This window comes from Armigeres subalbatus, chromosome 3 (genome assembly GCF_024139115.2).
Source record: "Armigeres subalbatus isolate Guangzhou_Male chromosome 3, GZ_Asu_2, whole genome shotgun sequence".
NCBI lineage: Eukaryota > Metazoa > Arthropoda > Insecta > Diptera > Culicidae > Armigeres > Armigeres subalbatus.
This window is the reverse complement of record NC_085141.1, coordinates 59,286,669-59,309,446: the sequence shown is the minus strand read 5'-3', so window position 1 is coordinate 59,309,446 and position 22,778 is coordinate 59,286,669. Positions and strand designations below refer to the sequence as shown.

The following is a 22,778-nucleotide window of genomic DNA, read 5'->3' as shown; positions in this document are numbered from 1 at the left end:
CCCCTCGCGGGATGAGTGGACATCTGGTTATTTGGAGAGAAGTATGTCGGACAGCATTGTTTGTTATACTGACGGCTCCCTCTTCGAAGGTAGAGCGGGTGCAGGTGTCTACTCGCGTGAGCTAAGATTGGAACAGTCACACTCACTGGGTAGACACTGCACTGTCTTTCAAGCGGAAATATTTGCCATTATGTGTGGAGTGCAATCTGCACTTCAGAAACACATAATGGGCAAAGTAATATACTTCTGTTCAGATAGTCAAGCAGCTATCAAAGCCCTCGCTTCGGCCAACTCAAGGTCGAAGTTAGTAATCGCATGTCGAACTCAAATAGAGGAACTGAATTCAGTTAATACATTGCACCTTATATGGGTACCTGGCCATTCGTCCATAGCTGGAAACGAATTGGCTGATGAGTTAGCTCGCACTGGAGCATCACAAGACTTTTTTGGTCCTGAGCCAGCTATTCCAATATCTAAGTGTTGGGTGAAGCGTTTGATTAGCTCTTGGGCTTCCACTCACCACAAACGGTATTGGAGTAGTTTGGATTCATGTCGACAAACAAAATTGTATATCCGAGAGCCATCTCCGGTAGTAGCTAACTATTTAGCTAATCTGTCTAAACAGAATTGCAGTGTCTTAGTCAAGGCCTTGACAGGTCACTGCCGACTCAACTATCACATGGCAAATATTCAACGTGTTGAATCCTTTGTCTGTGATGGTTGTGAATCCGATTATGGAACTTCTTATCATCTGATATGTAAGTTTTGTAAGTTATGCGCAACTGCGTTTCCAAATATTTGGTAAACACTTACTAAGTGAAATTGACTACAGAAACCTGAACCTTCAAAGTATTCTGTTGTTCATAACCCGTTGTGGTAAGGAGCTATGAGCTTTTGTACGTGTTTTTATACGTTGTATGCCCTCTTCAAGGGTTCCTTTCCTCTACTTCCCACTTTTTTTCCATCCATATTCCTTTCCTTTTTGTTCACTTCCTTTTCCATCAGGTGTGTGATGAGAAAGGCTGTGAAGGCGATGGCACAAATCTCCCGAATTCAGGTGAACGTGCCCCTGGAGCCGACGTTCTGATACCTGATAATGGATTTCGACGCCCCACACAAATTTTTCTGCATTCTGCATTCTCCACCAGTCCAACGTTTGTTGCTTCACGTTTCAGGCGGGTGTACAGCTCTGCCACCTTTGCAAATGTTCGGATGTCCATGTCATCCGCGAAACAAATAAGTAGACTGGATCTGTTGAAAATCGTACCCTGGCTATTACACCTGGCTCTCCGCATGACGCCTTCTAACGCAATGTTAAACAACAGACACGAAAGTCCATCCACCTTGTCTTATTCCTCGCTGCGATTCGAACGAACTGGAGTGTTCGCCCGAAATCTTTACACAGATTTGCACACAATCCACCGTTACTTTGATCAGTCTGGTAAGCTTCCCAGGGAAGCTGTTCTCGTCCATAATTTTCCATAGCTCTATGCGGTCTAAACTGTCGTATGCCATCCTTATCCCTGCATATCTTGGCTCGCGTCACGAAGCCTTTGCGGGATGCGTTGAGCCTCTAATTGAATTGCGTGTTTCTTGAGAGCGGCACAGCTGTTCCATCTCCTCGCACTCCGCTTCTTCCAGGTGACGTTTCTTCCCCTGGAAAAGCCTGTCTGCAGTCTCCGCTTCCGTATATAGCATTCCATGTTGTTTCTTCTCCAGAATCTGTCTGTACTCTTCGTCGTTTCAATAACCGACGTTGTTCTCCGCTGCGTCGTTAATTGTATTCTAGCAGGCTTAGAGAGGGTCTCCATCGAGATCACCCTATTCCGGCAACGCTGCCTCATATCCGATATCAGGTTGCTTCAGTCGCTCGTACAGTTCTGCATAAGAACCTTACAGAAACTGTATAAAAATTTTACATATACAATTTTGAAATTTCTGATCGAAAAACGAAGGACCACTCAATGAGGTCTATTTTATTCTTTTACTTTTATAACAAGTTGGTTTTTGATAGCAACTTCTGTCTTAAGCAGACAATCTCTTTCTTCTCACTAACTCTACCTTTTGTAAGAACAGAGATTTCTCGCTTAACTTTTCAAAAGGACCTAAGTAACATTTTTTTCATGAATTAATTTGAGTAGCGCAATCAACAGAACAACATGAAAGCTTTTGATTGCATTACTCAAATTAATTCATTAAAAAAATGTTACTTAGGTCCTTTTGAAAAGTTAAGCGAGATTTCTAACGTGAAGACAGGTGTCGTAATGGTTTCCAAGTGGGCTACAAATCTTGCATACATCATACGAACCCACTCTTTCCATGCATCCTACCTATTCTCCCGCACCGCATCATCGCATCGCTAATTAGGAGATAATTTAAATTCCGCTCGCTAGGCGTTGCAGGTGCTGCTTGCTGCTGTGGGGTCGGCGTCGGCGTAGGTGAGCAGCCGCAATACGCATCAGTTGGTCCAACCACCCAGAAGTTGCAATCAATCGGCGAGATGGTGTTTGTTTTAGACTCGCTCTTCTTTCCTGGTAAACCCGCTCCGCGACTGAAAGGGGGCGCCCAAAAGTTGATTGCTTTCTGACCAAATTAATCAAGCGCATGATGTGGTATAATCAAAGCAAACATTCGGATGATCCACCTCGAACCTAGCTGGGCCACCGGTGTAATGAAATATGCCAGTTGAATCGGATTTTTTTTTGTCTGCGATATGTTTGCTTTTTCACGTGGACGCACCCTATAAAAATAAACTGAATTTTGCGACGAATTATAAAACTGGGTTTGTGAGACATTCCTGGGACCCCAGTGTAGTTACCAACAAGATCATTAATTAGCAGTAGTTTACTCGTGTTCATCAAAATCCTATGGATCTTTCTTAAAATATGTAAATTATTCATACCGCCTAAAAATCTACAGGCTCTTACGCTAATAGAATCGATCAGTCAGCAAAGATATAGTACTTAGGAAAATTTACAAGGCAAACTATAGGACGAATGATTTTTTATTTTTATTTCTATGTTTGGCAATGTTGTATTTTTTCCTTTCTTCTGCACCAAGTTTTCGGGTGGAAAACATTCTCGACTCCCTGGGCATATTGTATCCTTGTGCTTGCCACATAAGGTAAATACTCATGCAATGGTGGGCTGAGAAAAACATTCGATTAATAACTAAGAAAATGCGAATAGAATCTGTAGAGAATATGTGGGAATGTAGGCAGAAGAAGAAGAAAACAAGAAGTTTCGTGAAAAGTAGGGAATGAGTGCTAGTAATGGAATTTTTTGATTCATGATTCAGCAATTTGATTTGCTGGATTACTATCAGCAATTGAACGTTTTGCTGAAATACAGCTTTTTAGTTTGACATGTACATACAGCAAACATTTTTATTCAAAACCAGCTAACAAAAAGGTTTTGACTGATAGTCAGCATATTGAGCGACGTTTTACTGAAAATCAGCAAACGATTCCATAAAATGCTAAAAATCCCAGGTATCTGGCCGCCCCAATGCTACCCACTACGTTTGACAATAGTCAACATATTTGAGTTTCCCATTGTTCGGTTGAAATTGGGTTTCCCACTGACAATTCTATTTTGTAAACAAACCGCTATTCCGAACTGATTTTTTCCAAATAGACGTAATTATTTTTCACCATTTTTCGAGAACTTGTGCGAAATTATGAAAGCGAGGTGTGTTTCAACAAGAATATTGATGCTTTTAATAAATTTTCATATTTCGATCGGCACCAAGCGCTCTACTTCGCCAAAATATCACGGTATTTGAAACATATTTTCAATGGGAGGTTTTCGATGACTATAATTACGCCTTCGTGTTAAATTAATCGATGATTTTGATGCTGGCATCAAAAACATGGCCGCTTCGCAGACCCCTGAAAAATCCAGTAAAATTCAATTGCTGAACGTATATCAGCAGTTTGTGTTTTACTGAAAGCCCAACCTGTCAACCAGATGTCAAAACTTAACATATCTCACGTTGCGTTTTTACCCGTAGACAGCCATTTTTCATCTAATATAAAAAGTAGAAATTAAAGATAATATTCTTGCTGTTTCGGCCAAATTTCTGTATGAACATGATTTATATTTAATTTCAAGTTTGATCAAACATGTGTTTTATTTTTCTCAATAATAGCGGATGTCACTTCCAATGACTTTGGAATGGGAAATTACATCTCCTACAAGAGCGATGGTACACTTCATCGATGGAAACATATGTAGAGCGCCGAGCTACCCTAGAAGCTCTCTCTAATGTCTAGTTCAAATTTTAAAACCACTGCAAAACTAATCTAACATCCAGTAAACATACTGTCACATCCGTCGGGTCAGACATTGCTGGTTTATCAGCAATTATTTTTGCTGAAAAAATTGCTGGTTTAACAACACACAAAAAACCAGCAAAATTTTGCTGGTTTTCAGCGATAAAAAATTAGTGTGTAGATTCATTAAGTTGCTTGGGCCGTTAATGAGTTACTGTACATTATTTTGCGAACGAAATCATAGTTTTTTCAAAAGAGCTTTACGCAGTACTCTGAATTATAAAAACGTAACTAAATATTGTGCAGAGCAGCACCAGTATTACCAGGCTTTACTTGCTACACGCAATATTCATGGTGCTACACAAATCAAATCTCGTCGCCTTTTTGCCGGATAGTAACTGTGTGGCAGTGAAATAGCACTTGCCGTTTACTATATAAGTAAATATTCAATGGCTTTGAAACCATCGAAGTAGGCCTGACACCAATAATCGAATAAACAACAATCGAAGCAATCGTTGCACATGGATGTCAGTCACATGTGCTGCACCATTGAAGATAAAAGGTTTTCCTGGAAACTCCCGCTTGTATATTAACGGAACAAATTTCACATTTGGCAATCCTGCCAGATTAAAGTCATTAATAATACATTTATTTAGAATCTAGTCTTAAGCAAGCGGGAGTGCCCAAGGACAAATTGTATCGTGTAGCATTCTTCGTTTTGTACTACGCGGGTGATAAGTGAAAGTAAGGTGCTCAAAAAAAACGAGCAATGGGTAATGTTTTCAACATAACCGCGAGAAGACGTAGGACTTGTATAAACGTCACGTATTTACATTTAACTTCTAACTTTTGGATCTATGGAGTTTGATTATAGGTATTGATATTGGAAACGACAACTTCCATGCTGTGTAGAATTATTAGCAATATGTTTAATCAAAACTTCTGGAAATAAAACTAATAATTAAACACATAATTAGAATTGCTTTGTTTCTAACTATTAAGCCCTCATTTACTCAAGCAAAAGTAGGGCATTAATAGATTTCTCATTGATGATACATAGTATTTGAAGTTTAAAAATTCTATTTATAAAAATTTCAGACTTGGGCAAAATGTGCTATTTTAGGGGAACTGTCCCGTTTTCCAAACAAAGAAATACAGCACCAATTTCGTTGCTTCTTTTTGCTAACATACGTGCTTACTGTTGAAAAAAATCACAACAATAAGAAACAAGTCAAGGAGCAGTAACCCTACTAAAATAGAGGAGGTACTGCTAATACGTCAACGAAAATTATTTAATGTTTTTATTCCAAACTCCGAGTCTACGTCATGTTCAATAATACAATTTCTCAGCAAATGAAAAATAAAGAATAAGATAAAGTGTATTTAAATATTCTTCTGGATATTATTTTTTGCGGACTTTTTTTAAAACATTTACATGTAGGGGAAAATACCTATTCTTGGCAGTCTAAGACATTCGCCAAATTGAATGATAAAAATAATGATTAATTACACTAAAACACAGGTACAGTTTAACTGACATACATTTGTATGCTCTTTCTTTTATGATTGGTATTCACTAAATATAGCAGCTTAAACCACAAACTCAATAAATTTAATATAAAGTAACAGGTCAACATTTCTTCTATTGGCATAGCAATTTCTATTATCAGCAATGAGTTTGCTCCCTTCAGCAATTAGACATGGAAGTAGAAAACTGGTAATGTTTTGGTGCCAAATGCTGGTTGTTTATATCCTCCAGTAGCAAAATTCATTCATATTAATCGGCCGCACGCTCATCTCGCTTCACTCAATTTTGGAACCAACTTTATTGTTTATGAAATTGGCTTAAAATAAAACATGGATTTTTAGCCTTGGCATCAATTTTATGTCATGTAGACAGATAGGCAGGCATGGCAAATGCTGGGTAAAGCGTACCATTGGTACTTCACGTACCTGAAGGAATAAAATAGACCCCATCTCGCGGTCCTTAGCCTCTTACCCAGCAACTCCTATCCCTACCTCCCCGCGGTGCTGGCCGGGATACGAGCAACCTTAGGGAAGATCGGGTAACCAACCCCGGTGGGAACTATGGTCGTATGCTGACAGGGAAGGGGGGGTTTGCTCTTCTCTGGAGGTGCAAATCTTACTGAGCGTCTGTTCTCCATGTCAGGATCGGCTCACAACGGCGTCTGTTCTCCATGTTAGGGGCGGCTGATCATCGTCCGAGTGCCAGCGAGGGACTCTAAGTGAAACTGTGCACCATGGTCCACCGGAAATAAGGAGGAATGGTCCTCCGGAAATTTAGGGGGTTTGGTGTCAGGCCTTGCAAGCCAGCCTTTAAAAAATCATAAGCAACGAACAATCAACAAGAGAGTACGGACCGGAACCATCGGCGAAGACCACTGCGACGAAAAGGGACTAGCGATTGGAAACTCGGTTCGTGGAACTGCAAATCTCTCAACTTCATCGGGAGCACACGCATACTCGCCGATGTGCTCAAGGACCGTGGATTCGGCATCGTAGCGCTGCAGGAGGTTTGTTGGAAGGGATCAATGGTGCGAACGTTTAGAGGTAATCATACCATCTACCAGAGCTGCGGCAGCACACACGAGCTGGGAACAGCTTTCATAGTGATGGGCGACATGCAAAGGCGCGTGATCGGGTGGTGGCCGATCAACGAGAGAATGTGCAGGTTGAGGATCAAAGGCCGGTTCTTCAACTTCAGCATAATCAACGTCCATAGCCCACACTCCGGAAGCACTGATGATGATAAGGATGCATTCTACGCGCAGCTGGAACGTGAGTACGACAGCTGCCCAAGCCACGACGTCAAAATCATCATAGGAGATTTGAACGCTCAGGTTGGCCAAGAGGAGGAGTTTAGACCGACTATTGGAAAGTTCAGCGCTCACCGGCTGACGAACGAAAACGGCCTACGACTAATTGATTTCGCCGCCTCCAAGAATATGGCCATTCGCAGCACCTACTTTCAACACAGCCTCCCGTATCGGTACACCTGGAGATCGCCACTGCAGACAGAATCACAAATCGACCACGTTCTGATTGATGGACGGCACTTCTCCGACATTATCGACGTCAGGACATATCGTGGCGCTAACATCGACTCTGACCACTATCTGGTGATGGTTAAACTGCGCCCAAAACTATCCGTCATCAACAATGTTCGGTACCGACGACCGCCGCGGTACGACCTAGAGCGACTGAAGCAACCTGATGTCGCCACTGCATACGCGCAGCATCTCGAGGCAGCGTTGCCGGAAGAGGGTGAGCTCGATGGGGCCCCTCTTGAGGACTGCTGGAATACAGTCAAAGCAGCCATTAACGACGCAGCGGAGAACAACGTCGGGTATATGGGTCGAAGTCGACGGAACGATTGGTTCGACGAAGAGTGCAGACAGATTCTGGAGGAGAAGGACGCAGCGCGGGCGGTCGCGCTGCAGCAAGGTACCCGGCAGAACGTGGAACGTTATAGACGGAAGCGGAGACAGCAGACCCGCCTTTTTCAGGAGAAGAAACGCCGCCTGGAAGAAGCGGAGTGCGAGGAGATGGAACAGCTGTGCCGTTCTCAAGATACACGCAAGTTCTATCAGAAGCTCAACGCATCCCGCAAAGGCTTCGTGCCGCGAGCCGAAATGTGCCGGGATAAGGATGGAGCATCTTGACGGACGAACGTGTGGTGTTCGAAAGGTGGAAGCAGCACTACGAGGAACATCTGAATGGCGCTGAGAGTACAGGCAATGAAAGTCAAGGCAGCGGAGGAGATGACTACGTCAGTTCAGCGGACGATGGAAGCCAACCAGCCCCCACCTTGAGGGGAAGTTAAGGATGCCATTCAACAGCTAAAGACCAATAAAGCAGCTGGTAAGGATGGTATCGGAGCTGAGCTCATCAAGATGGGCCCGGAAAAGCTGGCCACTTGCCTGCACAAACTGATAGTCAGAATCTGGGAAAACGAACAGCTACCGGAGGAGTGGAAGGATGGGGTTATATGCCCCATCTACAAGAAAGGCGACAAACTGGAGTGTGAGAACTTTCGAGCGATCACCATCCTTAATGCCGCCTACAAAGTGATATCCCAGATCATCTTCCGTCGTCTGTCACCATTAGTGAACGAGTTCGTGGGAAGTTATCAAGCCGGCTTCGTTGACGGCCGCTCGACAACGGACCAGATCTTTACTGTACGGCAAATCCTTCAAAAATGCCGTGAATACCAGGTCCCAACGCACCATCTGTTCATTGATTTCAAGGCGGCATACGACAGTATAGACCGCGTAGAGCTATGGAAAATTATGGACGAGAACAGCTTCCCTGGAAAGCTTACCAGACTGATCAAAGCAACGGTGGATGGTGTGCAAAACTGTGTGAAGATCTCGGGCGAACACTCCAGTTCGTTCGAATCGCGCCGGGGACTAAGACAAGGTGATGGACTTTCGTGCCTGTTGTTCAACATTGCGCTAGAAGGTGTCATGCGGAGAGCCGGGTGTAACAGCCGGGGTACGATTTTCAACAGATCCAGTCAATTTATTTGCTTCGCGGATGACATGGACATTGTCGGCCGAACATTTGCAAAGGTGGCAGAACTGTTCACCCGCCTGAAACGTGAAGCAACAAAAGTTGGACTGGTGGTGAATGCGTCAAAGACAAAGTACATGCTTGTGGGTGGAACCGAGCGCGACAGGGTCCGCCTGGGAAGCAGTGTTACGATAGACGGGGATACCTTCGAGGTGGTCGAGGAATTCGTCTACCTCGGATCCTTGCTAACGGCTGACAACAACGTTAGTCGTGAAATACGAAGGCGCATCATCTGTGGAAGTCGGGCCTACTACGGGCTCCAGAAGAAACTGCGGTCGAAAAGATTCGCCACCGCACCAAATGTGTCATGTACAAGACGTTAATAAGACCGGTAGTCCTCTACGGACATGAAACATGGACAATGCTCGAGGAGGACTTGCAAGCACTCGGAGTATTCGAGAGACGGGTGCTTAGGACTATCTTTGGCGGTGTACAAGAAGACGGTGTGTGGCGGCGAAGAATGAACCATGAGCTCGCCCAGCTCTACGGCGAACCCAGTATCCAGAAGGTAGCTAAAGCCGGAAGGGTACGATGGGCAGGGCATGTTGCAAGAATGCCGGACAGCAACCCTGCCAAGATGGTGTTCGCTTCCGATCCGGCAGGTACGAGACGACGTGGAGCGCAGCGAGCGAGATGGGCAGACCAGGTGCAGAACGACTTGGCGAGCGTGGGGCGTATTCGAGGATGGAGAGATGCGGCCTCGAACCGTGTATTGTGGCGTCAAATTGTTGATTCAGTGTTATCTGTATAGATGTAGACTAAATAAATGAAATGAGACAGATAGGCAAAAGCATTTAAACACATTGTAAAACAAATTTAACCCTTATGCGGCCAACAAAAAACAGACGTGAATTGCAGATAGGGTACTAGTGTATTCAGATATTGACATTTTCATAACTTTTACCATTTTCAACCTATTTGAATAATGTTGGCCATTTTGGAGAAGGGAACTTATATGCTTTTGTCCGCTGCCAAGATTTACATCTTTTGTCTTTGTAATGCCTTAGAGTCGTAAGCAAAAGTCTATCAACCGGTTTCAAATATACAACTTGCTCTTTGCGGTCCTTACGTGATATGTTTGTTTCATAAAAAAATCATGGTGGTTGTTTACAAGACACGACCGCTCGACGTAAACTACGTAAAACCAAATCTATACACATAAGAATTAATTTTTGTCTGTCTGCCCTTATAGATTAGGAAACGGCATGAACATTTTTAAGTAGAGGTTTGCTAATTTGCAAATTTCGAATACTTCTTTTAAATAATGTAAAAAATATATAATTAATCAATTTTAGGTGAAACGAAGCTCATAGGTTCTGGGAGTATAGTATATTAACAATATATTCCACCTCGTAAGTCTTCATATTTTGAATAATTTGCAGCACTGTCCTATCCAGCCGATGGAGCCACCCCATTCTTACACTACGTTTCACAGTTGAATAATAGATAATACCCTAAAAGTAGGCAATTATTTATGGTTGAAATGCGCTATGTAGGAACGGGAATGGTTATGACTTTTTTGATGAGCTTGGAAGTATTGAAGTTGCAAAGGAAAACGGTCCTGTCAGCCACATAAGGGTTAAAATACTACGGTGTTACTATCACTTGTGATATAATGCATGGTCTGCGTAAAAAATATGAAGCATTTGTATTTTAACACTTTTTTTTAAATAAATGCCATCGCCGGATATTTTGTTCGTATTTTTGCTAAAGTCAACTCACATAGAATTGTGCGTGGTATCTCCTTAGCGTGTGTTTGATGTGCTCACAAACACATTCTCTCGCTCTATTCCGAAGTGTGCTGCTGTCAAAGAAAACGAACAGTGCCGATTTTATTTAGTGAAATATAGAGCAAATATTGCTTAAATTTGCTCTTTGTGGTGATAATCAAGTGGTGATAAAGTGTAAAAGGTAGTTTACGTACTTAATTTGACGTGTCATACGCAATTAAGAGGAGAAACAGGCGATCCAAAAAGTAAGTAACAGTTTGCTTTTCGTGCGCTGCTTTCTTTGGCAATGCAATAATGGCAAGGATTTCGTAGGTGCAAATTTGTTTCGGTGATTAACACATCAAATCTTGCTACTTTTACACAAACAACTTATTCAAATGAAAGCTTAGACTTGAAATTGTGTGATTGAATCAAAATTATGTTCATAAATAGTGTATGTTTGCTGGAAAACGCAAATATTTTTGAGGGTGCCAACAACTGTCGCACCCTGCCAATGCCGTATTCTACCCTACTACGGCGAAATTTTCTAATCTAAAATGGATATTAACACTATTGCTGATTGTGCATCTTTAACTGCTAATGCCTTCTGCAAATAAATGAAAGTAATTATTTTAATCAAATTTTTATGTTCATCAGTGTAGTTGATTTGTTTTGATGGGTAATCAGAACCATGTTTTAATGTACGTGTTGTTTAGTACCAAGCACAACTTAACATATGGCAAAGAATAAAAATAGAAAGAATGGCAGCTCTGCCGCCATCTCATACAAATGACAAGCGACGATCATAGTGGCGCTCCCTAACGAGTCAAAGTGAAAGCTAACTTTAAATGTGTTGGTGAACTGTCAATAAGCAGATATGTATTTGTTTTGATGCGTCCAGTATTTTTGTTTTTCTACAGATGTTTTTTTACTTAGCCGCTTGATATTAAAATTTTGTTCCTGCATCTGATAATATTTTTCAATTCAGAACTCAATGGAATGTTGGAAGCTCTAAACCACCTTTTTTTACGTACTTAGGCGACGAAGAAACATCTTAGTTCCGTGCTCTTTTTTGCTGTTGGAACTGGAGATCAAAACGTAAGTTGAGTTAGCGCTTTAGATATCGCAATCAGCTAAAAAAATACTTGTTCGATTTGGATTAGTCTTCTGATGATGTTTCAACGAAACTGTTCCAAAATATCTAAGGAACTAACGAATAACTATACAAGCGCTTCTGAGCCGGCATTCAAGGAATGGAATCGGACAAGTGAGATGAGTGCGATGTGTGTTTTCAAATAGGTTTGTAGTATCTGATTTAGAAGAATGATAAAGTACATTCCTGGATCCGGCTGGTCAACTTAGAATGAGGTGAGTCGTCGATAGCGAATGCGAAGAGGGAGGCTCAGCAGAAAATTGATTCCTAATCACAGTGATCGTGGGGAATTTAAAGCGCGACAGGAACATCAGAACGGTATGGTCAAAAGCGTTTACTTAAAATATGAAGAGCTTCGGCGAAGGAAAGAGAAGCTGAAGTCTTTGAATATGTGCACACCATGCCCTGCTATGTCCCAGATTTTCGATGGAAGAAAAGAAGTGACGTGGTGAAACGCCTCTCAATTGTGTCTGCCAGAAAAACACCGTTAAAAATAGAAAAATTGACTTATGTTATTATGATATCTATTTTTCGAGATTGTCGTTCTCAACGCAACACACTGCATCGTTCAACTTCCATTCTTAATTACTCGATCAAACTTGCTTACGAAAATGAAAATAGTAAATATTCGACACACAGCTCGGTCATTCAGACGAATGCATCTATTTGAACACACACATACTACAATACTATAGTTGAACCGCAGCTCGTAGATGGCGCTTTGAAAGTGTCCCCCGGAATCCGGCCGAGTTGCCATTCTTTCTATTTTTATTCTTTGCTTGTACCCATCCCGCGATCATGTGGATTATGAAACCAATCACCTGGATGAGCAGACCAAATCTCTCTAATTTTACTTTTCTTCATCTACCACCGCTGCCCTTGCTGCCTCAGCCATCATCGGCCTCTGGCGGTGAACTCCGATCGATGCGATGGGTGATTGCATCCACCGCAACCGACACCACTGCATCCGACCATCATCAAGCACAGAGTGACAAAAAAATGCGCCCACTTCTTTCATGCATATTCGCAGACCCACCGGCAGTTCTACCGCTGGGGACTGCATGCTGTCGCTGTGTAGGTAGCACAGTGAACGAACGAACGAAACGAATAATGCGCGAGCAAAAAGCACGTCAGCACGCGCTGCTGTCACAATTTGTAATGACTCGTACACGGCAGACACTGCTTCTTTTATACACAAAGAAAATCTTCCGGTAGACTCGGAGGCCCGTGACATACCGCATTCTGATGTCTGTGTTAGGAATGCACGGGATTGGGGACAAATGAAATTTTTACTGGCTTTGACAAGAATTGAAATTTTCAATAGCTTATCGTTCTTAATCTTAAGTTTCAATGAAATAGGCAAAATGGTGGAGAGTGTCCGAGTCGATTGATATAAAAATCCTAAAAATCCATCGAAAGATAAAGGCGCTAGTAACGTTCAAAATCTTCCCTTCCAGCGTAACGCTCTCGATTTCCAAAAATCTAAATGACACCCAGTATAGTAAAGAAAGACGTAAGTCCTACGTCAAAAACTATCATTATCGGGGGAGACGAAAGATATCTTTTGAAAATGAAGAAATAGGTAATAATACATAAATGGTGAGTACATAATTGTGAAAATATATACGAGAGCTTTACAATTCCTCTTCAGTTTAGCAATTGTGTTCTCTGCTTGCATTGACGTGCGGAGGGCGCCTGCAATGTTCATACGCTTGCCATGCTTTGCTTTTTTGGTTTGATTAATTTGTGAACAGACCCTTATTCACTTAGTGATATTTTCAGATTTATATTTCGGTTCGACATTACGAATCAAAACTTTTCCAAAACCAAAATATCGGTGAAATACCAATGAAAATAGATACAAAATTCAAACTTTATTCTAAAAGTGAGGAGCCGAAATTCAGCTTTGCAAAGGAGAAAAACAAATTTCTGTGAAAATACGTACTTTTGTGAATTAAATTTCGTTTTTCACAACAAATGTACGTGTCAAATGAAATCCAACAACCCACATGCATTCTACAAGACCCATTTCACCAAATTCAAACTTTATTCTAAAAGTAAGGAGCCGAAATTCAGCTTTGCATAGGAGGGAAACCAAATTTCTTTGAAAATACGTTCTGTTGTGAAATAAATTCCGTTTTTCACAACAAATGAACGTGTTAAATAAGATTCAACAACTTACTTAGATCTTGTACGATTTCTTCTATATAATTCAAACCTCTTTCTCAAAGTTATAAACCGAAAACCAGCTTTACAGAACAGAGAAACCAAATTCCCATAAGTTTTGTGAATTTAAACCCGTTTTTCTCAAAAACTGGACGTGTTACAAATAATCTGAATACATGACTGAATTCAGCGAAGAAAAATCTTTCAAGTACATTGAGAATGGTTGAAGGGAGTAAAACACTGTTGACCTAGGATAGGATGTGACAACTCAATTGAGACTGCCTTGTTGTTTTTTAGTCGGTTGCTCTGACGAGGTGGTCACCAGTGCAGCCAAATTAATTTGGTACAAAATCTTCCAAATATCATGTATCAAAATTTGATGTTTTCTTCCCGTAATATCCATTATTTATGTAAGAGAAGCGAAAGACTAACAGATAGAGGTTTTCGCTAATGAAAATATGACTTTGAGATCGAAAATGACAAAAAGGTGAATGATAAAGCTTAAAATCAACAGGTTCAAACCATTACAACCCTTGAGAATAATTTATATGACGTTTGCAGTTCAATATAAATTAATTTTTTTACCAAAAAACTGGAACTCAAAAATTTACGTTTTTTGCTTAATATCAACTTTACAAATCGGCAACACGGCCAAACTAACAAGATGTTGCCCTATGAAAAACGCGCCGGAACCAATCGAAGTAATCGATTGTCATTTTCAACCAATCAGCAACCGGTACGATTGTGACAGCAAATCGGTACGTTTTTTACTGACTACTTGGCACATCCTACACACTTAATCGACGTTTTTCTTCTCGGTAAAATAAATTGACGAACATGATCGTTAAAGCTTATTTTTACTGATATCTCGTTAATAAATATGACGTTTCACAAGTTTACTGAAAATCGGCAATCAAGATTGCCATAGCGATCGGTAGTTCGAAACTTTACCGAGTTTCAGCATACCCATCTGTCAAACGCAGAACTTCTAGCGTGCTCTATCTCTGTTGAAACAAAAAAAAACGTGAAAAAGTAAAATCAATAGAAAAATAAATTCTTTTTGGTAAGCATTTAATATGATTTAACCTTCTTCGGGCACGGTACCAATCTGTTCAAAATTCACAGTAGGTTTTATATTGACTTCAACATTGAAAATAATGGTACTTTTGTACGTTTTTCGTTTCAGCCCAGCTGTTTTTCACCTCAAAAAATGACACATAGAGCTATGAAAATCGCTTCCTCCGCGTGAACGTATTTAACATGATACAAATATTTTTTGATTAAATTACGAACCAATATACGAGAAATGACCATTTGGGTAGCCCCATGTTCCCGCCCAACGTTTACAGCGAGCGAATGGAATCTTGTACATTTTTATAGGCAAATTCGTATTTGCATTACTTGTACCTTTTCTTGAATATATTCTACTTTCATATTGATTGACTCTTTTGATTTTTGTTTTGACTCATCTATTTGCTGAATTTCGGCAAAGCACTTTACCGATCAATTCGGCAACCCACTACCGAGCGGCATGGTAAATTTTGACAGCTGGATGGTATCGAACATTTTACGACCAATCGGTAATTTGAACTTTCACCGAGATTTTTACCGAGATATCAGCTGTTGGATTCTCGGCAACTTATTTTGCCGGCCTCGGCGAAAAAAATTAAGTGTGTAGAAAAATATATTAAGCTCGTTTAGTGGAATGTATTAAACCGTCTAAGACGAATTAAGTACTGTCCATTTAATTCCACCAGTTAATTTTCGTTATCTTTGCAGATACGTATTTCGACCACAACTGTGTGGTCGTCTTCAGTGTCTTGTACTTGACTCGACTTAGTCTTAGTCGACTCGAAGTCGAGTCAAGTACAAGACACTGAAGACGACCACAGTTGTGGTCGAAATACGTATCTGCAAAGATAACGAAAATTAACTGGTGGAATTAAATGGACAGTACTTAATTCGTCTTAGACGGTTTAAGTGTGTATCCTAGCTCTTGACTAGTGTAATCGAATAAACAACAATCGAAACAATCGTTGCACATAGATGTCAGTCACATGTGCTGCATCATCGAGGGTAAAAGGTTTTCTTTGAGACTCCTGCTTGTATATTAACGGAACAAACTCCACAGTAACCAAGCATATACGTCATCATTCCCGTACGTTAACCCATTGGAAACTTTACTTAACAGTAAAGTGGAGCAAGATGAGACCGTTATTGTCGAAGAAATACAAGATTTCGATTCGGCGGTTATAACGAAGCAAGGATCAATAGTGGAAGAATTGATTGAAGGCATTTCCGATGAAGAGAACATATCACCAAACACATCAGTGAAAATATCGGTAGCAGAGAAAGATGTAAAACTCATTAAAAGCGAAAAACGTCACGCATCGAAAGAGATGAAATTTCGCACTTTCAGTGTGAGTTGGTCGAAAATCGGTGACAATATTATCGGGCAGTTATCGTTTGCAAGAGTTTCGAGACCAAAATCCCGAAAAAAGTACTCCTCGCGGTGTTCAGTTCCCCAAATCTGATATGACCACTTGAGGAATAACATCGTCCATCAAATGCGTTGTATTGATACCGAAATATCAGCGTGTACAATGGAATCAGTTGCTCGGCAAGTTCATTCGAAATACTCGGGTCTTAATTTCATAGACGATGATGGATGCATCGATCATAATAGTCATGTTGCACTGAAGCATAAACTTATCAACCAAAATTCTTACTTGAACCGTTTCAAGGATCCGGATGCGAAACTTTCGGTCACCGTGGTTCGTAGGAATAAACCCAGATTAATCCACCTACAGTGAAATTTTGACCCTTCCTTAGTTATAAGGAAATTTTTCCAGACTCCAGTATTTAAAACGAGATAAAACTACTCAGCTTCCCACGGCGATTTACCGAGAAAATGACAAAATAATTGCCTACTTAAAGGCGGATGTCATAGGTTGAGTGACAACTCAACGAATGATAACGTACTGTACTTCATGCTGCCTATCTATAAGGCGCTCATCGGATTGAATAACTATTGTGACATGGTTAGTAACTATCGTAACGCTGGTTGCATATATTGTACTCGTAATTTCCAGAGACCTCGATATTAATTAATCCAGAACTATAACTAAATCAGTCATTGATCTGAGCGAAACTCAATAGCGTTCAATAATAACATATATTTCGCCTTATGGATGCCTTATTTGGTAAAACTAAACTTGTTCAGTACCTTAAAAATGAGTGAGATTTTTATGGTAGTAAATTTCAGAATTTGCACACATACGCACACATACATGCATACAAGTAGTCTATTAGTGTCTCAAAACATGCTCACATTTGCTATCTAGCTTCCACTGAATAATTTTTTGTAATCCCTTCCAATTTTTACGTTTTGCCTTAAGAACCTTAAGGATATTGTTACTGGTCTTCCCATTCTTCGCCGACGACAACTTATGAGCTATCATTTCGAGAAAGCAACAGGCGTGCCTAATGGACACATTCGAGAAGCTGTTTGTGGGTAAACGAACGAAAATTGTTGACTTTTGGAAAAGTCGACCAAAAATCGGACTGGATCATACACTGTCGGATTACGACATCATTGCGTCATTGTGCCATTTGCTCCGGGAAAATGTCAACGAACTCATCATTCAAAAAGAAGTAAGTCTTTTGCATAATGTGTTACTACCAACCACTATAATATTTCTGTATTTTTAGCTTGGAACAAAGGCATCAGTAACAACAACAGAATGTGTCGGGCCGGTGCTTGTTTGTGTCGGTATGTTACCGATCATGTTACTTGTGGTTACACCATTATGACGAATATTAGTTGCCATAAATATAATTATAAATGCAAAATGCATAAAATTAATGCTTTTATTGCGATTTTCAGCAATACACACATGTTTAAATAGTATGTAGCATGGAAAAAAGTTTTTATAAATGTAATTAACCTTCCCCTTTGTTTTTTTTTTGTTTTTAATTTAAAGTCAACATGTCTAAACAAAATCTTTGCTATTAACTTTTTTACAATTTGAAAAAAAAAATTATAAAATTATTGCAATTTAGACTGGGCTTTTGTTGGTCAGAAATTAGGTAAATGTTGTGTCAAAACCACTCTATCGATTTTTTGTTTTAAATTTAAAACAACATAAGCACTTTGGCTTCAATCAAGTTAAAGAATCAATATTTTATTTTATTTTTTTAAATAATTTGCAACATATACCAACGTACCATCTCCGAATTCATAATGTTTCGCCTTTGTTGTGGGCTTCGTGGCCATGTGGTTAGCGACGTCAATCGTCTAGACGCATGAGCTATGGAGTTTTGGTTCGAATCCCGCCCCGGTAAGGAGGAAACTTTTCGTGATCGTGTGTCCTGTCCGCTGTCTAGGTGTTAAGTGTTCGGTCTGTAGGACCTCTGGTCGAAGACGGTGTTAAAGACTTACTAAAGACTCCATAAGCAACTGTTTTAAATTAGGTACTACGATTTTTTGTCGAAACAAAAATAATGTTCAGACTTTGTCACTTGTTTGAAGTGTTACTTAATGTGTTGATTAACGCTTTTGTCTTTTTCTTTCGTCATCACCGCGGTTGGTGAGTTGCTGGCAGTGCATTACATTTATAATTTAATGTAGGTATATAAAATGCACCTCCAAATTTTTGGAGTTGGTGCAATCCTACTTCTTCAAAATTATTCCGATAACAGGATCTAAATCCAAGGCAACTAGAAAAAGCAAACAACAGCGTCTGGTTCAGAGCGTCATTGAAGCGATTTCGAATCATGTGCCGGCCCCATCGTAGGTGGTCAGTTAAGCTGCAGTCAAAGTCAAATGAATTCTAAGATTTTCAGAACTTGAGAGATTACTATTAGTTACAGCAGAGCTGATTATTATTTAACATGTTTGATTATAGTACACGTCAATTAGAAAAACTTTCACAATTGTTTTAGTTTTCAATTATTATCTAATATATCCAAAACCCAATGTGTTCAAAACATTATTCGCTCAAACATAGTGAAAATTTAATATCCATTGATCTAAGAATTTCAAATACAAAAAAAATATTTTGATTTGTAAAAAGTGGATCGAACTTCTGCTTCTACGAGTATCCAAAGGATTTAGAAAATATATATTTGAATCTCGATTTACTGTCCCCGACTTGCAAAACATGTTTTTACTGTGTGAATAAACTAGGAATAGGAAACTGAAACGAATCTGCTATATAAAGGCAATGTTTGTCAGTATTTGTTATTTATACGAAATATTTAAAAAAATGCTTTCCATCGAATAAAGGATGAATTCGATTTTCAAGCTGAATAGTGCAACATAACATAGAAATCTTAATTTATTTCTTTTTTCGACTGTACTTGTATATCAGCCGCTCACTGATTATCGTGGAGAGCTTTACATGAGGTACAATTTCATTGCTGAATATAATTTGGATTTGTGAATACTGGTATGGTAAGTACACAGTATAAAAATGTTACAGCATATATGATGTAACAAAAATGCTCCGTTCGATTCGACTCATTTTTCTATCACTTTTCAAAATTACAGGTCGTCGTTACTATGGAGCTTGTATTCAATATTGCATGCAGGAAAAAGTTGGATGTAAAATTAGAGGCTATTGAACACAAAAATATGCGTTCAAATATTTCCATAGTGTGTAATTTTCAGAATTTTTAACTGTGTATGGTTAAATCATTTGCAGTGGAAAGTTGCAGCAATGGTCATTTAAAATTACGTCAACGATTACTTTAATTTGGGAAGTAATTTTAAGTTGAATAGCATCTTTTTAAGTCATTTGAACGTAAATTCTGATTTTGAATTTCAGTGTCATGTAACTTTATTAAGTGACGTAAAATTATGTCCAACGGATCGCTCCTTTTATGTGCATCCAACATCACTTGGATTAACATGATTTTTGCGAAGTGTGTACACAAACAAAAACGACGTTGCATATTATGAACGCAGGGGTGGCCATAACGAGCACATTAGTTACATCTTTTCGAATTCTTATTTTAGTAGTAAAACTGAGTGTTTAAGCTTGTTTCATGGCTCTGACTCTAGGGAAGCAAATGAAGTAAATTTCAATCGCCCATTACTTGCTACCACACAATCCCTGTCTATAAATTTTCAAAACTTTTTCTTAAATGTTAGCGCTCATTTTATCCGTTAACATAGGGAGTGAGTGCGAGTAATGGACCCCGTGCGTATAATTGACGAACAACACCCCAAATTAAACGCGGGAATCGACGTACATCTATCCGGAGACAATTCCCAACATGGTGGTCATAATAAGCATACTTGCTTCTTCATATTTTGATAATCATTCCACGTCGAGCAACCGTGCGAGACAGTGGAATAGTCGCGTACGTTCCGGTTTTTTCCCTTGTGGTTTTTTTTTTCGAAAAGTGCTAGGCTTGGAAAAGGTGCTTATTCGCAGGTCATCATCGTTGGATTTTCGCTATTGAATTTTTGAGTCGTTGCGTGCCATAAGATCGTCAAGTTCAACGGATTAAACGACAGCGTCATCCGACCGAGTGCCATTCATCACATCAATCGCTGCCATCCTGCCGGCCCCACGTCAGTTCGCAGGGCTGTAGCTATGTGAGATCGGTGTGTAGTCAAACACACACGTCTAACGTTACTGTTAGCGGCTGACGACGTAGTAGTAAGGAAGTATAGTGCATATTTACGCTCTCCTATTAATTTATCATTCTCTCAATCTTTCGTTTAGTTAAATTATAAGTTTTTTCATGAGTCTCCCCTTATCTTTCCCATCATTATCTTAGTGTTAGTTGTTTTTCTCTCTCAGTGATAAGTGTTTATTTTTAGAATAGTGTGTGCCTCGTTGCTGCGGCACATTTCGTGTCCGCAATGCACGAAGGCGATGATGGTGGGAGGTATCGCATACCATGTCTAATTCATTGTTGCATTCTGGTATACCACACCAAAACAGAATGGATACTAGCAAATCTGTTTCCACTGCGACCCCCCGCCACAAGACCTACCCTCCTGACTCTGATGGGCCATTCGTTGTTTTTTTCCGACCCAAAGGCAAACGATTGAATATCAGTCAGATCAGCAAAGATCTGGAAAAGCGATTTTCGTCTGTCACGACCATTGACATGGTTGGGTCCAGTAAGATGCGCGTCACTTGTTCTGATCGCAAACAGGCCAACGAGATTGCCTGCTCTGAGCTCTTCACTCTTGAGTACAAGGTTTATCTCCCATCAGCAGTGTGTGAAATCGCGGGAGTGATCACGGAGGGGAGCATGACATGCGATGATTTGAAACAATGTTCCGGCCGTTTCAAAAATGGTTCTCTGCCTCCTGTTGAAATACTGGACTGCAAACAAATGCATTCAGTGTCGCAGGAGGGGGAGAAACGAGTTTATTCGCCTTCAGACTCCTTCTGTGTGACCTTCTCCGGGTCCGCACTGCCTGATTATGTGGTGATTGGAAAACTTCGTCTACCTGTTCGGCTGTATGTACCGAAGGTGATGAATTGTGTTAATTGCAAGCAGCTGGGCCATACAGCCCAGTATTGTTGCAATAAACCTCGCTGTGCATCGTGCGGAGAGAAGCATGTGGAGGGCGCTTGCAAGACGGCGCCGAAATGTGTTTATTGCAACGAAGCCCTCCACATGCCCTCGAAGCCTGTCCGACGTACATACAGCGGCGAATTCACCAGAAACGGTCTCTTCAACAGCGTTCTCGACGAAGCTACGCCGAGATGCTGAAGAAAGCCGCTTCACCGGTTGTTTCTGACACCATCTACTCATCTCTTCCTTTGGACGATCAAGAAAGCTCTGACTCGGAAGTTGGAAATGGGGTCCCCTTTGTTTTCAAAGGCTCAACGAGGAAAAGAGTAAAACAGAGCTATCCCTCGAAAAGCCTAGAAAACAGGCTCAAAGTGTTCCCCAATCCACCATGGTCAATTCGCAAGCGGCTGGAAATACTCAGAAACGTTCGACTTTTGTGGTTTCACATCGGGATGAGCGAAGTTTCCTCCGCTTCCGGGAACATCTAAAAACCCAGACATCCCAAGTTTTTCGAATTTTCAGCCAGAAAGAGAGCATAGAGAACGAACGGAACAACCTCCGGACACTCCTATGTTCACGCTTTCTGGTGTCGTGGAACTCATCCTCAACTTCTTCGATGCTTCCGACTCCGTGAAGAACATGGTCAAAACTGTTCTTCCTATTCTGACTCCTCTCCTGAAGCAGCTGGCTTCAAAATGCCCTCCTCGAGTCATTCGTATCCTTCGATGACTAATTTCGTCGATAAGGCTCTTATGATTTCGATTCTACAGTGGAACTGTCGAAGTATTCTTCCAAAATTAGATATTTTCAAATTTTTAGTTAACGAGTTACAATGCGATGTTTTTGCTTTATGTGAAACATGGCTAACATCAGATGTAAACCTTCATTTCCCCGATTTAAACATCATTCGCCGCGATCGGGCAAATCCATATGCTTTTAGGGATCGAAAAACAGCACTCCTTCTATAGGGTCGATTTTGCTCCGATGTCAGGCACCGAAGCTGTCGCATGTCAGGTGACTATTCGAGGAAAAGACCTCAGTATCGCCTCGATATATCTTCCTCCAAACACCGCGATATCTCGTAGAGATCTCTCGCACATCTGCTCGGTTATGCCCGAGCCACGGTTGCTCTTGGGAGATTTTAACACGTACGTCCCCAACCCCCATTTTACGACAAAACTCAAAATTCAAAACCACGTAGCTCAGCCAATTTCTAACGGATTTTCAAGCAATCTTCTGGAATCGATCACAAAATTGCTATAGTTTTAGGAACCGAAGTCAATTTTTGTCCAATGGCCATGGTTCCGGATATATTCCGGGGAGTACTGGGGTTACCTCCCTC

The 22,778-nt window shown here is 40.6% G+C and overlaps 1 protein-coding gene and 1 pseudogene across 1 annotated transcript in view; both read left to right on the top strand.

Annotated features, from left to right (window-relative positions):
• Nucleotides 1-11,938: 11,938 nt before the first annotated feature.
• On the top strand, nucleotides 11,939-18,690 carry LOC134221665 (uncharacterized; annotated as a pseudogene).
• The window catches only part of LOC134220089 (uncharacterized), a 47,982-nt gene continuing 38,500 nt past the window's right edge, over nucleotides 13,297-22,778 (top strand). The window contains exon 1 of the mRNA XM_062699053.1: nucleotides 13,297-13,327. The gene's annotated coding sequence lies outside the window, so the exon portion shown is untranslated. The remainder of the gene's footprint in view (nucleotides 13,328-22,778) is intronic.